Below are 16012 nucleotides of genomic sequence, written 5' to 3' on the forward strand. Positions count from 1 at the left end.
TTTATCGACGTGTGAAAATATTAAATAAGAATACGAGTTAAAATCGATCTTATAATCATCGTACGAGTATAATAAATACACCTTAAGATATTTTTTCTAAATTTCTCTTTTTCAATGAAACCGAAATAACATTTGGTCTTATTCAGATGTTCTTCATTAAGTTTTAATAAACTCATATAAATAATTCAGGAATACGAACAGAAACATCTAAAGGATGATGTTTCAAAGGCTTTACCGTGTTTGCCTTCACGTCTCTATGACTGCTAGCCGCAGATATTTAAACACCGCCAGCGTAGCGCCAAGATAAATAAAAATTACTAAAATTTAAACATTTTTTGTACTCATTTCGCAGTTTGAGTGAATTCCTCATGGTTTTCAGGTAAATATTATCCTATTCAAAATACTTGTAAAACAATATAATACATTTTAAAAGTTTTGTTAAAAAAGTGGACTTAACAAAATTAAACATTGCTTTATTTAAATAATTTTACGTTTATCGGTTACGGTTAGTAATATTGAAGCTTTTATGTAAAGTTTAAATCATTCGTATTTTTTATCGGCTTTAACCTTTACATTTCCTTTGAAATATATTTTCGCTTCGTGAAACCTTGTCTCAAATGAAAATAGAGAACCACAAGTCGACGACTTTTTATTTTGAATGTGAAATGATATTTTAGAGTGAAGAGGTGCACACATCATGCAAAGTATAGATTCCATGTGGAGGCAACGCAAATTTCATATCAGAGACTTCCACAATCGAAGATTTTACAACGTTTTCTCACCGTTATTATTGTTAGAATATTTATTTTTATAGACTTTCAGTATTCAAATTTTTGTTTTATTTACTTGAAAATGCTGATCTACACTGCCATAATTATAAATAAAATACTCGTAATATTAAGTGATAAAACACATTTTGTAAGCATCGCGCTAAAGCTTATCGGAATTAAAATTTTATTTTTTAAATATATATAAGACATTAGTATATAAATAAGACTTTATATATATATATACAATTTCTTGTGCTATTCTTACCATTCAGCCTGTAGCATTTCACTGCTGGGTATAGGCCTCTTTCTCCACGTAGAAGGATCGGAACTTAATCCACCACATTGTTCCACTGTGGGTTGGCGGTTATATTCCCCACTATGTATAGTAACGATCGCTATTAGGTGTATATGATAACAATCGGGACCGACAGCTTGACGTGTTCCTTCCGAGCGGGAATCGAACCCGCAAATAGTCTGTGTTTAGGTGCGTACATGGCACACGCACTACTATACCAGGGCGGTTGTACTATTCTAATATAAAGATAATTTACGTTATACATGAATTGTATCCAAAAAGCCTAACTGTTATAAATATTATACCATTAAACATAAATATACGAATGTATAAAATAAAACCATACAAGAAGCATTAGCCGTTAAAAGTTATTATTTTTTAAAGAAATCAATAATATGGACACATCTTTCATTCATTAAAAAACTCAGGGCTTATTCATTAATTAGGAGTAAAATATTCCCATAGTTTTACTTTAGGAAATGAGTTTATAAATAATAAAGACACATTGCTAAACAAATGTACATACATCTTGATTAAGACGGCGTAATCCGTGTCTGGTCGTACTTTTCGAATTATCATTAGTCACAGTTCCCGCTAATATAGGTTGTAACGCAGCCCACCTGAGTGATGTGGCTTCGATCTCCCCACTAATTGCCTAGACGGACGTTAGATCCCATTCATTCATCTTAACTTCACTCATCTCCTTTCTCATTCAAACACCCATTATCACAAAGGTTATGTTGTGTTATGGAGCAGCACAAACTGAGTGCATAATGAATTATGAATGCGATATTCGCACTACACATTAATAATGTTTTAAGTTTATTTTCATTCAAAATAAACAAATTTAAATAAAACCTGACTTCTTTAAAATAATTATATCATTAATTTTCTATGATATCTAAAACCATTTGTCGTGGGGTTTTCATTTAGAAAAACATGACGAAAAAATGCTGTTTATTTCTATAATAATAATAACAACAATTTAGTAACGATTTTATCAAATAACAAAATTGCAAAATATTTAATTTAAACACAACAAATATATTGTATGCATATATATTCTGAACTATCTAAATGGTAATATTTTTTAAAATAGATAGTTTTACTTATCGAAACATCATCAGTGTAGGATAACAAACACTATTTTAATCGTTACAATTAAAAAGTAGTTTATAATAGAATGAATGATACATGTATTGACCAGGCGTTGTGTAATTTAATAGAATCTAGAATAACAAGAAGGAGCCGCAAAGCATGTTTTGAGCGGATTAAAAGTGTTCGGAACAGGCTCCCAAAATAGCAGGAGTCAAAACACCGTCCTTGACGCGCTAATGGAGTTAGCTTTAGTGGACAAGTTGTACGTAAGGGCTCTGCGGTTACGACAACAACCGTGTTACGAGTTTCGAATACGTGCGCCGAGGTACGGATACTAGCGCGCCACTAGTTAGAACCACGAGGGGATTGTGAGTCAAATTAGGTAATCAATTTATATGTGAGCGAAATTAAATCAGTGGAGCGCAAATATTAACTTTCAGATGATTGGTGTGAATTAAAACTAGTGTTATACGTTATATTGATTTAACAATAGTCTGTCTTTTTGTGTGTAAATCTTCATCTAAATATTAAAAAAAGAATCAAGCCTAACTTAGTTAAATCGAATGTTCTTTAAATGGTCAAGTAACAAGTCTCCGTGCACATATTTTGCCACTTCGTATGTTACCTGACTATGGAAGCACCGCGGGCGACGCGGGGAGACAAAGTAAATATGTCCCCGTCCCGGCGGTCCCCGAAGGTCCCCACATTTTATCGGGGAGCGATCGGCTCTTGGGTCGGGAAATGAATTTAAAACGTGTTTGCGGGTAATCTGTTATCGGTCCCTTGTCTCTTGCTTGAATATAGACGTTCGGACCGACCTATTTCGTCGAGATTTTAGTAGTTGTTGTTTTGAACATGGACATATTAAAATTATTGCTTTCGTTAGTTATTTTAAATGTTTTTATTATACTTCCCTTTTTGTTTCCTTGATAATTTAATGATTCAATCTATGGACCAATTGCAAAAACCTGTAAACAATAACAATATATCTCGTAAGGGCTCAAGTTTTAAGAAGAAAACCGCAATATAATAAAGTGATGGACGTAAAATTTCCATGCAAATTTGAAACGACAGCAATAAAATGTAAAACATATAAGTAGTCAATGCTGTGTAGAAGCAGACTCTAATACGAATAACACTGGGTTAATTATTTCGTCACAAGAACCCTCGTAAGCCAGTCTAACAGCGCTTCGGTCGAGCTCGGGAGGGCCATAAAAGCTACATAATACGCGGCGACGTAAAACTCTTATTATTTTAGTATCTGCGAAACGGTCGCGGAAAACATCTCGTAAAATAAAACCTGTCGCTATAAGATGCAAGTCTCTCTAGCAGAGACTGTTCAGCCAATGTGCGCGCTCTAAATCCAGGTGGATTCCGCTCGGACACCGGTTAGGATAGAATACGGGAGCTAGGAGGATTTCTATGGAAAATGTAGACTTTATGGTAGCCCCGGGATAAGTTTCCATTTTAAATTGAAGAGAAACTCTGAAATGTTACCTTGTCTACCGTCTAGCGACGTGTGGACGAATAAAAATTCCAGTCCCCGTACCAAAACATTAATACGAGTACAAGCAAGAACCAAAAACTAACGTTTTGTTCTTTGTTATTTGTATCACATATTATCTATGAAACTAAAACTAGTCCATTACATTTTCCTCTCGTTCTTGAATTGTTTATTAAACAAAACAATTAATAAGAGTGCATAAGAAAGGTGATTACGATTAAGGGGAACTAAAGTTTTTAGTCTTTTTTTTTGGTGAAAATGCGACTAAGTTTCGGAAGCGCCCATTTACATAGTCGATGTCAGCGCGATGGTGCGTGGCGACTTCAAATGGGAATTATAATACCAAATTGAATACAAAACTTTCCTTTCAGTGCCGAGTAATGGAGGAGACTATGCACCGGAACAATCGAAAAGACAAATAGAATGAGAGAGGAGACGAGATACTGACTTTGTTGAAATAATAAGTGCCTGACGCCTTTTTGGACGGTCTTTCCGCGCTTTTTTTTTTGTAAAGATAAATTTTTACGATTTGATCTTTCCAATTCAAATAGGCTTTTTTTTCTCGTTGAATCAGAAGTTATAGGAATATTTCAAAAGCTTTAAGTGAGGCGACAGAGCGGATTTTTCTTTCCACCGGCCATATCATTCTGATTGAAATGCAAATGGAACGGTGTCCGTACGAAACGTATTTATTCTACATTACTTTTTAAACAATCTTTGAAATTAAGAAGGCAGAATATCAATATTTACACTTTTATCCTCAACCCTATAATTTCTTATCATTTCAGATCCCAAAGGAGATGAGAAATTCTACAATTACGTTTACACTGTTCGTAAATTGGTTCATAAAGAAATTATTAATCTGTATAATATTATCTTTCTGGTCACAAAATGAGAAGATCTTTAAATTTGTTTAGTAACTTAGAGCGGTTTAAAGTTGTTTGCAGTAGTATCGGAAAAAAACTTAAAATAAAATATTTGTAAAACGATTACTTTAAATTTAACTGATCAACCTGTCTCTGCCCAGTAGTGGGATGTTACAGGCTGAATCAATCAATTAATTACAGATTGCAGCTTCTTAAAGATTTTTTCAATCCTACGTAGGTATTCTTAATCACAATTATAAAAAGAATTAGTCCACGTGTTTGAAACAAAAATATTTTTTTTATTTGCTTTACTACTAAAAAGCCTCTAAAGCATGTAGTATTCAATTGTATTTGTATATCGTAGTTATGACTTGTTGGGACGAAACAAGCTGCTACAAAATATTTACCTATGCTGTTAGTGAATTGTTCTCTCGCTCGTGTCTGGGTAATTTCCATACATTTCAAGTTCTATCGCCTGCGGGACGTTCATTCTTTTGTTGATAAATGTTTGACGGGAACTCCGGGGACGCCATTAAAAGTTTTTTTTCGTGAATAATTCGAGTTTACATACGCAAATATTTACTCTTGAGTTTGCCCGCACTCACCTACTCTGTGATTTCTTTTCATAGTATCGCTTGTTCAAAGAGCAACGAATTTCTTCTGAATGGAGCGTTGAATAGGTAATTGGAAAACTTTGCGCTTTTTTCGAACAATTCACGAAACTATATTTATGTTCTAACACAATGAATTATAATGTAATGCGACAAAGTAAAAGAAAATTTACATAAAGTTGTATGAATTAAATTATTCTTAGTTGTAAGCAGTAATATAAAACAGACTAGTAGCTAATTTAAATCGCTATATAGTAAAGTATAGAAATTTATTTTAGACGCTAGTAAAATAATTCGAAACTTCTGATAAGAAATAGACAGGAGGTGGTCCTGAAGTTGTTGGAGGAAGAAGTATTAAGTTCGTCGAGCAATAACTCAGTGAAAGTTGGATCTGATTGTAAGACAGACTTGGGACGTCGCGAGGTTAGATGGTTCGGATAAAAGTGCGTGCTCCCGAGATCACAAGCTAAGCTGACATACTTTACTGTTGTTTTTAAATTTATCTTGAGATAATTATTGTAGAGATACAAAAATATAAACAAAATGTATCCTTTTTTAGCTCATATGTTTAAGAGCGATGCATGGTCTTCTTTTTAATTGTCTTCGGATTTTTTGGTAAAAAGTTTACCTACGTATTGATCTTGGCCTGCAACTATTTTAACAATTTCCATTGTAATCGTGTTTGTAGTATCAGTGTGAAAAATGTCCAATTTTATTTTCTGCATTTACAACACAAATCATAGAATGTTAACTACTAATTACTGGGCATATGCCTCTTTACCCATGTAGAAGAAGGACCAGAGCTTAATCCACCACGCTGCTTCAATGCCAGTTGGCGGATATATTCCCTACTATTTGTAATCATCGCTATCCGGTGTAAATGATAACAACTGAGACCAACTGCTTAATGTACTCTATAAGGCACGATGGGTAGACCCACAAGGCCTACACAAAAACACCCAGACCAAAGCAAACATCTGTATGGCCTATACAAATGTTTGTCATGTGCGGGAATCGAACCGCAACCGCCAGCGAAAGAGCCATAAGCCAGTGTTGTGACCGTTGCGCCAGCGTGTCGTCTTAACTACTTTAACTAATTTAATTTACAAGTTTAGATTCCTTTTTACTTAGTGACAAACGCGCGTACGGTATAGGAACTGCGTACACTTGCGTCATTTTAATGCACTCAGTGTGTATATCTATTTTTTTTTTGTATTAGATTAAGTTAACACTAGTGTAATGACTTTAAATATTGTAAATAATATTTAAATCTTTTATAATTGCTATTTTCATAATACGAGTCTAAACCTACTAATCCAAAATCCAAAACCAGTCCAAATCTACTAAACATAGTTATATTTTCAGAAATAATATATCAGATGAAATATTGTAACCTCTTTGAAGTAAAACTTCTTTACGGACGCTTGACCTAGAGAGTAAACTGGTGAATGCGTGACGAGATCGTTACGAAAAGTTTGATTTTTTTATTTATGTTTATTTTTTTAATTCTTTTTTATTTATTAATTACACCAGAGCACGAAAGAGGCGCAGTAAATCACATGTTTCAAAACACTTAATAATTTTAACACGTATCGAAAATATATAAATTATGTACAATTATTTTAGTAATATTGTGAGCCATGTAACAGTATCTCTCATAAATAATTTTAAGGATCAGTGAAGGCAACCAGCGTGATTATTCCGCGCTAATGAAATTAATAAGGTAAATTTCACCTCCGTGAGAGCGGCTTCATTGCATTAAAGCGGAAACACTCATTTGTTCTCCTAACTCGCGCAAAAAATACCGTGATTTGTTTTATCGCAGCTAAAGCTAAGTATTTCGTTACATTATTTTATTAAAACCGAGGTCGAACTGCGATGCTTTATTTATATTTTGTTTGGGCGCTTGAGTTTCACATAATTACAATGGCTAAATAAAAATTCAATTTGTGTTAAAAACATAAAAACTTTTTTTAAAATATATAATATTCTTATAGAACTATAACTTTATGTAACAATAACAAACGACTTTTTCCGATGCATGCAACTTATTTTTCTGCTATTTCTCAATACAAAAAACACATACTTTAATTTCGCGAAAATCGATGTAATGAAAATTTGCTTAAAGTAAATAAATGTTTATTATATCATTAAGTTATCTTTTCAAAACAATGGGCAGACTGATGATATTGTAAGATATTATTGACTAAATATAAAGTGGTAATAGAATTAAAATTGTCTATTTTATTTCTTGTACAACGTTTTATGATAAAGATTAATATCTAAACGTATAATGGAAATACAAGACAAGTATCTAAAGTATGATCCATTTTTATTAAAAAAAAAGTTTCTATGAAAAACAACTCAATACTTATGGAATATTAATTTATTTATTTACTCAAAATGTTTTGAAAGATGAACTAACATTGATATATTATTTATATTATATTCGACTTTTTCTCGGCGCTAAAGTAAGTTGACATTGAATGTCAAACGAAACTTCAAACGACAGAAATACGAAATACAGGGAGGGCGGGAAACCAATTTTGCGCTCCTTCTCTATGTAACATCCCTAAAAACAGGAGGTACAAATAAATGGGAGACGATTTCGTAGAGTTATTTGGAAAAAAGAAGACTAAGTAAACACTAGAATAGAGCTTTGAAATATGCATTGTCTCTTTTCAAATTAGCAATGCATTTTTGAACTTAGTAAGAAAAAGGTTTTAAATAAAGTTAAAAAAAAGATTTAGTTTGTCATTAAATACAGTAAAATAAAATTTAGCGATATTGTTGAAAATACACATTGTTTAAAGAACTAGATTGAAGGCATCATTTTACTAATTAGAGAAGTTGTACTGTTAGTTACGTATTTCAAAAAAGTAATGATAGTGAATCTCAAATTAATTACTACTCTGTTCGGTTTATTTTTTGATCAGTCACCCTTATTAATGAAAATAACACTTAGAATGCATTGTATTTTAATATCATCTAAGATTTAAAAATGTACTAAACCTTTTTGTTCAAAGTTCCTAAATAGACGGTAAATACCTTTTTTGCTTTTCTATTAATGTATTTTATAATTTTTTTTTTAAGATTAAAAGTAAATAAATAATATACAACCATAAAAATACTATTTGTTACATCGTTCAAAAAACTGATAAAAAAATTTAAGTTTTTAGGTCGAATTTCAGATTCTTATGTGTTATGTAAATTACTCATTACTAGGTAATGACAAATAATCATCATCATCATCATTCCAGCCTATTGCAGTCCACTGCTGGACATAGGCCTCCATAAGTTCACGCCAAAAATGGTGTAAACTCGTGTGTTTTGTCCATAGTCACCACGCTGGGCAGGCAGATTGGTGACCGCAGGACTGGCTTTGTCGCACCTAAGACGCTGCTGCCCATCTTCGGCCTGTGTGTTTCAAAGCCAGCGGTAAGATGGTTATCCCGCCATCGGTCGGCATCTTAAGTTCCAAGGTGGTAGTGGAACTGTGTTATCCCTTAGTCGCCTCTTACGACACCCACGGGAAGAGAAGGGGTGGCTATATTCTTTGGTGCCGTAGCCACACAGCAGCATGACAAACAATAAAAAAATATATATTATTATTTATATAAATATAAGGAAAAATCATCTATTAATTATTTAAAGTAAACAATTTTAAAAAATAAAATAAAAATCAAAGTAGAAAACATGTGAATGAAACAAAGGTTAATCGAGTGTGCAATATGCGGCAGAAAGGTGTTTACGTGAACGCTCGTGAGAGTTGGCGCGGACTTTGGAATGGCCGCAAACCGAGTGGGTTAAATGGACCGTGGACAGAACGAGGCCCACTGCACTTGTTGCAATTTCTCTCTACTCTACAACTTAATTGTGCCGAGTGCGCCCTTACATTCGCTACAGACGAATGACGTTAATTTTACTCTGGAAGGTTACTTCCATTACACTAATTGCGAGCTACATTTCGTCTAAGCATCTCAAAAGTTTGGCCGACGGTGAAGTCTTCGTGAACAAACTCGAGAAAATTCACGGAGACCAACTACTAAAGAGTATGGAAGCCTTTGGCAGTCGTTTTCAGTAAAATTTCTGACCAAGAACGACGACACTTCATTAATATTACTAATTAAGCTTTTAATGTAATTGAAAGACTGAGAACGCATCTTAGTTTTGCGCTCCCGCTATGCTTCACGTTTGCCGTCAAAAATACTTTAAATAAATTAGTTGCCGAGAGTTTGGCGCGCATACAAATCGACCGAAAGTTCGCCATATTTTACCTCACGAAGACCTTTTTGAATTGCACACTCCTTTAATAGGGAAAAGACGATGTCTGCGATCGAGTAACGAACACTTCCATCTTGGTGAAAAATTAAGTCATTTCCGTTATGGAGCACCATGATCGTATTTATTACTAATAGAGTCACGTCACAAAAAATATCCGATGCACAATTAAAGACGAAATGAATTCAGAGTGTTGCAAATCAGAAGTAGCTGATATTGTCGTCGATCGTGAGGAGGCAAATAATTGGAGAGAAGGGGCACCTGTGCTCGATAATGCGACGCCCCGTCTGGTCGAAAGGGCGAGGAATCAATTAGGCTGTTCCCGAATTGCGTAACGACTCTAGTTACGAGCGGTGCGAGTGGGTACGCAGCTGCTTTTTCCTCATCCAACCTCTTGTTATTGCGCCATCGACATCCGACTCCGCAGATTAAGACATTATGTATTCATCGAACCTCTTTTTATTAATGAGCGATAAGCATAAAACGAAAATGAAATCGAGATTTATCAATAGAGGCACAAAAAATATTTTGTAAGATTTAAAAGTATCATCTCTTTCAAATACTTCTTAGATATTACAATAATTTTTTATAAAGATTTTATGCAGTAAATAATTACAAAAATACAGGTAAAAATAAAAATTATTCATGATATAGTTATAGTTTCGTTCGTAAGCAATCGCATGTGAATTATTTAGAGGCGGTCGCGTTACTCGACCACAATTAATGAAGTGGTCCGAATCGTTTGTCAATGTGAGGTCAGGCGGTCCCTTATAGGCTTACCCAATCTGTTTCACAGAAACTGTCAAGTGCATCTAATCTACAAATACAGTACAACAACGATAGTTAAAAATTTATCAAATTGAATAAATTAAGTTTATAAATTATGTGTTTTATTTCTTCTTTGTTTAATATTTTAAAATTAAATTAGTTGAATATAAAAAAGAATGTAAACTTTAATGATTTAGTGTTATATAAAATTATAAAAAATATATGCATATTTCAATGGGTATTCAGAACTTAATTATCACTGTAGCCATGGTAACATTCGGCTAATACCTATTTTACGGCTTAATATAATAGCAGCGCCATTTAGAAATGCGATTATAAATCTACTGAAGAGGTCGGAAGTGGAGCAGTGAGGTCACCGTTAATTTTAATGGTGAGATTTATTTGTCCCCGATTACTCGAGTTTGATCAAATTCCGAGGCGTAAACGCAATGACATTAGGCAAAGCTGACTGCGGCCCGCGGCTCGCCTCCGTAATCGCCCCGATAAATATAATTGCAATAAGTTAATAAAATCGCGTAGCGCTTTAATTAATTTGTGGCAACACCGGCTCCCAATTATATTACAATTTTGAAAATATCATAAATCGGCGCGGCGGTGTTCCGTCGCATTTTTGTGTGAACAATGGTTCATTTGCGACACATAACTATGTAATGTGCTCATTAAAGTAAATATTTCTTTTACAGATTGGTTAACATAATTGATATTATATAGGTATATTGCAACTAAAGTAACAAATAGATTAAACTGATTACATTTTAGTATATTCGTTTCAAAATAACCTATATGTATGATGTTCTGACCTGTATGATGTTCTGACTAAACTTTACTACTTTAAAAAAAATTTGGTGACTTCAATCAAAAACGAGTCAACAAATAAATGTATAAATTTATATATTTGTATACAAAATACGAACACACTAACCAAATAAATAAATACCCAATGTTTGAATTTTGGTTGTTATAGAAATGTATAATTAACCAACTTCAAAAAAGTAGGAGGCTATCAATTCGACAGTATTTTTTTTGTGTGATACCTCAGAACTTTTTAGTGGGTAAACTGATTTCGATGATTCTTTTTTTTATCGAAAGCTGGTGCTTGTCTTGCGGCCATATTTAAATTTGACCAAGATTAGACGCGTACTTTTTGGGTTACCTATCTGTAATAATGCTTATTTTTTCGTCTACTGTACCTTGTATTTCTGGTTGATGTAATTGAAGTCGTTTTTTTTTCCGTTAGCGAGCAATCTCTAACTTGATCAGCCTTTATTATATATATATTTTATATTTGATCTATATATATATATATATATATATATATATATATATATATATATATATATATATATATATATATATGGATTTCATTTTGCGGATCAAATATAAACCCCAAAGCATCATCATTACATCATTACAGCCTTTACAGTCCACTACTGGACATAGGCCTTCACAAGTTTACGCCAAAAATAGCGTGAACTCATGTGTTTTGCCCATAGTCACCACGCTGGGCAGGCGGGTTGGTGACCGCAGGGCTGGCTTTGTCGCACCGTAGACGCTGCTATAAAACCCAAAAGCATATGAACAATGAAATCAACGATTATGAATAAAATAATCAAATTAGAAACGGATATTAATTCATTTCATCATTGATTTGATTCAACGAGCTTTGTTTGAGAGTGGAGCAAGTAGTATTGTAAATATGCATTAGGGTTGATGACGCGACTCAGTCCTTCATTACTTGAATGCGTCAAAGATGTCTTCGATTCAGCAGCGAAGTGCCCGGACACGAGATATTCAATTACACTAATGGACTTGCTTCTAATAAGTGAAATAAACTAATGACTGAAGAAACAAACGTGTAAACAGAAAATATTATTCTATATTTTATCTCGTTTGAGTAAGTATTAATAAGAGTTTCCATTGGTCGGTTTTCAAGTTCTAACGAAGTGCCTATTCCATTACCGAACACAAGCCCGCCGGACATCAGTCATTCCTTCTAAAATCAATATCGTGTGCTGCTATAAAACAAATACATTTTATTTCTCTCCGTGTATAGGCACAGGAGGATGATTGATAGTGTTTTGAGCACACACACTGATTATTATTGAACGGAAGCCGCTTCAAAATGTACGAAAATAATCATCACATAAGTCAAGAAAAATATTTTGAAAATCGTTGCTGAAAACAGAGTGGATGCGATGAAAGGCTTTATAAGATAGAAAATCTTTCACTTTTGTAATGTTTACAATGGGAATGAAAAGATCAGGATGATAAGTATTTTTTACTCACTATCAGCAATGACTTTGCGAAAAACATCGACCGATGTGCACAGAACGGGCGATATGTGATTTACGTTTGAGTCCAAGAGGGACCGGGCACCTGCGATATCCTAAGAACGACGCGAAACGCCGACTCACGAAGCCGGTGTACGCTTAAATTACGCGTAAAGTCGAATACAAAGGCTATGCGTATTCAAATTCCATTAATCTTCCGGCTCGGGGGAAGGTGGGGTAAAATGAACCGGCAGACAAAAACAATGCCGCCGGCAAATAACCGGCTCAGCATTGTTCCGGCAATTAGAAAGCTTTCCCATGTACCGGTCGTGTATAAAAACAGTGTAACATCAGCACGAATCGCTGCCTATTGCTCGTTACCGTTGATGTTTATTACGGTTATTAGGACTAAGCTGCACGGTTCGATATCAATGTTTTCAGCGTAACTTGATTTAGATCTGTGTTTAATAAAATGTTTCACATGTGGACCTTAGACTAATTGGTATTACGAGTATTTAAACTAATAATCAATTTTATTCGCCTAAAATAATAAGCTTATGTATAAGAATAATAGTTATGTGCAACAATCACAGATAAAAACTTTTATATCTAAGTAATATATCTGTTCTCCTTTAGTATTTATTAGTCCTGAAATTTTAAAAGTTATACTTGAAAGTCCTTTATTCACTTAGACTCGTAATTTTTATTTGACATTTATCTGAAATCGGTCGATTTGTTTATTACAACACACACAAATACTTAAACTTCTATGCATAATTTAGACATAAAAATAAACCTTATCAGAAGTATTAAGAATCACAATAAAAGTCCACAGTAGCACGAGGCGGTATAGTACAACAAAATTACCAGACGCATTATTAATTTAAAAAAGTATTGATGGATCGTTATTATTAACGTTATCGCGCGGTGACAATCTACGGGAAATCCGGATCGTACCGGATCGAACCGGGTCGGAGTGGATGGAAAATAAAACTTAGTAACTGATCACAACTGACAGTCCATCGCCGCGATTCATAAGCCGTGATATTAATTAACACATATGTATTTACAAATATTCAGTGATTGTAACGTTAATTTCATAAACTTTTACATTTGATTGTCGTGTCTTCAATTAAAATGATATTCCTTAATATGTCTAAATCGATATAAAACGGGTTCGTTACAGTCGACAATATCACGTAACATACGAGTACACACAAAAAAGTCCAATTACGAACGATCTTCGTTTTTAAGTCGAATTATATTTGCAATGATATAACACAAAGAATATTAATTTTTAATTTGTAAACGAAATGAACAAATTTAAAACTGAAATACGACGAATATTTTTAAAACATTAAAAATTAAATGCAGTTGCCACGTCAAATACACTATAGAGAGATATCAGAGTTATCTGACGGACAATTCGATACGATGTAAATATAACGTTGTGCATAACGTAGCACGATGTTGTGGTTGATGTTCAAGTCGATTATATCACTGTTAGTATTATAAGTATAAAATGTAAATTGATGTATTTTGAGATTTCCGATATTTCGGTGACCACCGGCGACGAGTTACCGACGCTGTCATGGACACGGGCAATATCGCTGTCAAATAATATAATAATGAAAAAAAAAATGTTATTGAACTTCCTAGTGAGAAATAGATAAAATAAATGTTTTTACAAGTACTTAGTTGATTTTTTTTTTATTTAACAGTAAATGACAGGTGTTAGTATATTTTGATACGTTGAAAATTATTTTAAGGTTTAACATTCGGCCCTTAGAAGCGTAGGCATCTTAAATTTGTTTATTTACATACATATTATTATATTTTCAGTTGATATATGAGATACTTTCAGTTAAGCGCATTCAAGCCAAACAACAAACAAAGTCTAGCTTTATTATATAAGTACAAAAATAAGGCTGATAGCTTTTTTATAGCTGATTTTATATTTTAAATCTCAAAATATATACTGCTACGATTCTAATAATCTTTAAAACTATTTCTTAATATAGGTTCAATAATCTACAGTAAACATTTATGTTAAAAGTGTATATTTATGCATACAGCATACTTAAATATATATGAACAACCATTACGAGCACGCGATGTCATACTGTATCACATTTGAGGTCGTTACATAGTCTCATTTTTATAAAACATTAAATAAATATAATCCAATAACTACTAACTAGTACGTAGTGTGAAGTATATTACACGGTGCTAATTATTTAAGAAAACACTAAGTCGGTAGCCTCTCGTGCAGGTGTAAGGTGTAATTACCGCTTGAGTTTAACTTCTCGCTTAGCCATACAACAAATAGAACAATTATTAGACACTAGGCGTATCATCGGCGTTATTTGTGTTACAAAGCGACAAGCGTAACTCAGCACAAATAATAGATAGCGGTGCGAATATGAGAACAAACAATTGTGGGCAAACATTTGTAGCAGCTGCGGAAGAGCTGCACCGTTTAGTGGTTAGCCGAACTGGCTGTCAACATCGAAGACCGTTCCGCTCGTGTTTTGCTTTGGTTTTATTTGGGAAATAAATAACAACTTTGTTAGCTGTTACACATTGGAAACCCTTTATAACGATTTGTTACGAGGTATTAGATCAAATTCAAAATATATCGAACATATTAAATATATTTAAGGATGTCTTAAGTTAAAACATATACATTGACAAATACTTTTTTTGTGATTTTTTTTAATATTACAGATGAAAATCTCAATAAATAAGTTGTGTAGTCTCGTCAAAGCATTGTTTTTAACAAAAGGCCTATTCTAAAAATGTGCTCATAATTTTAGATTGAAATCCATTGGATTTATAGCTAAGGATTGTTAAGGTAAAGTGTGTCCTACTATGGTAGCATTTGATATTGCCCTATTTGATGGCCCATAAAGTTGCTATTAAATGGCTTTATGTCATCTTTTCAATATTTTAGTACACACTGTTATTGTATTTATTTTCTTTTTACTACTATAATATTTTTCTACATATATATGTAAAATATGTATATCCTACAAATTCTTTTAGTTTAAATAGATTATAATTACACAAACTATAAGAAAAAAGTCAACGTACTTGTTCTCAATACTGGACAAACTGTTTTTACCTACTTAAGGATTTAAATATAGCTTACGAAACTATCAATTTTATTTGTATTTTTTTTTTTTGTAAGCCTTGAGAATATAGCAAAATCGTTTATACCACGATATCTTCCATCATATTCAACTAAACGAGTAAAAGAATACCTTTGATAAAAATTAGTACTGAGATCTACTTAAGAACTGCTGAAATGGCTAAAGAACGATGCGACTTACAAATGATACTCTCACAGTTAACATTTGTTTGAAAGTGGATTCGTTTCCTCGGGATGCTCGAACGTATGAACGGGACTGAATAAGTGTAAGCGTTGCAACGGAAAAAGCTCACTTAAAAATTACGTAAGTAATTTCTATGACGAACACGTACAGTACTCGTATGGCTTAGATCCGTCGCGTTTCGCGTGTATGCCGT

The sequence above is a fragment of the Melitaea cinxia genome, chromosome 6, assembly GCF_905220565.1.
Source record: "Melitaea cinxia chromosome 6, ilMelCinx1.1, whole genome shotgun sequence".
Lineage (NCBI taxonomy): Eukaryota > Metazoa > Arthropoda > Insecta > Lepidoptera > Nymphalidae > Melitaea > Melitaea cinxia.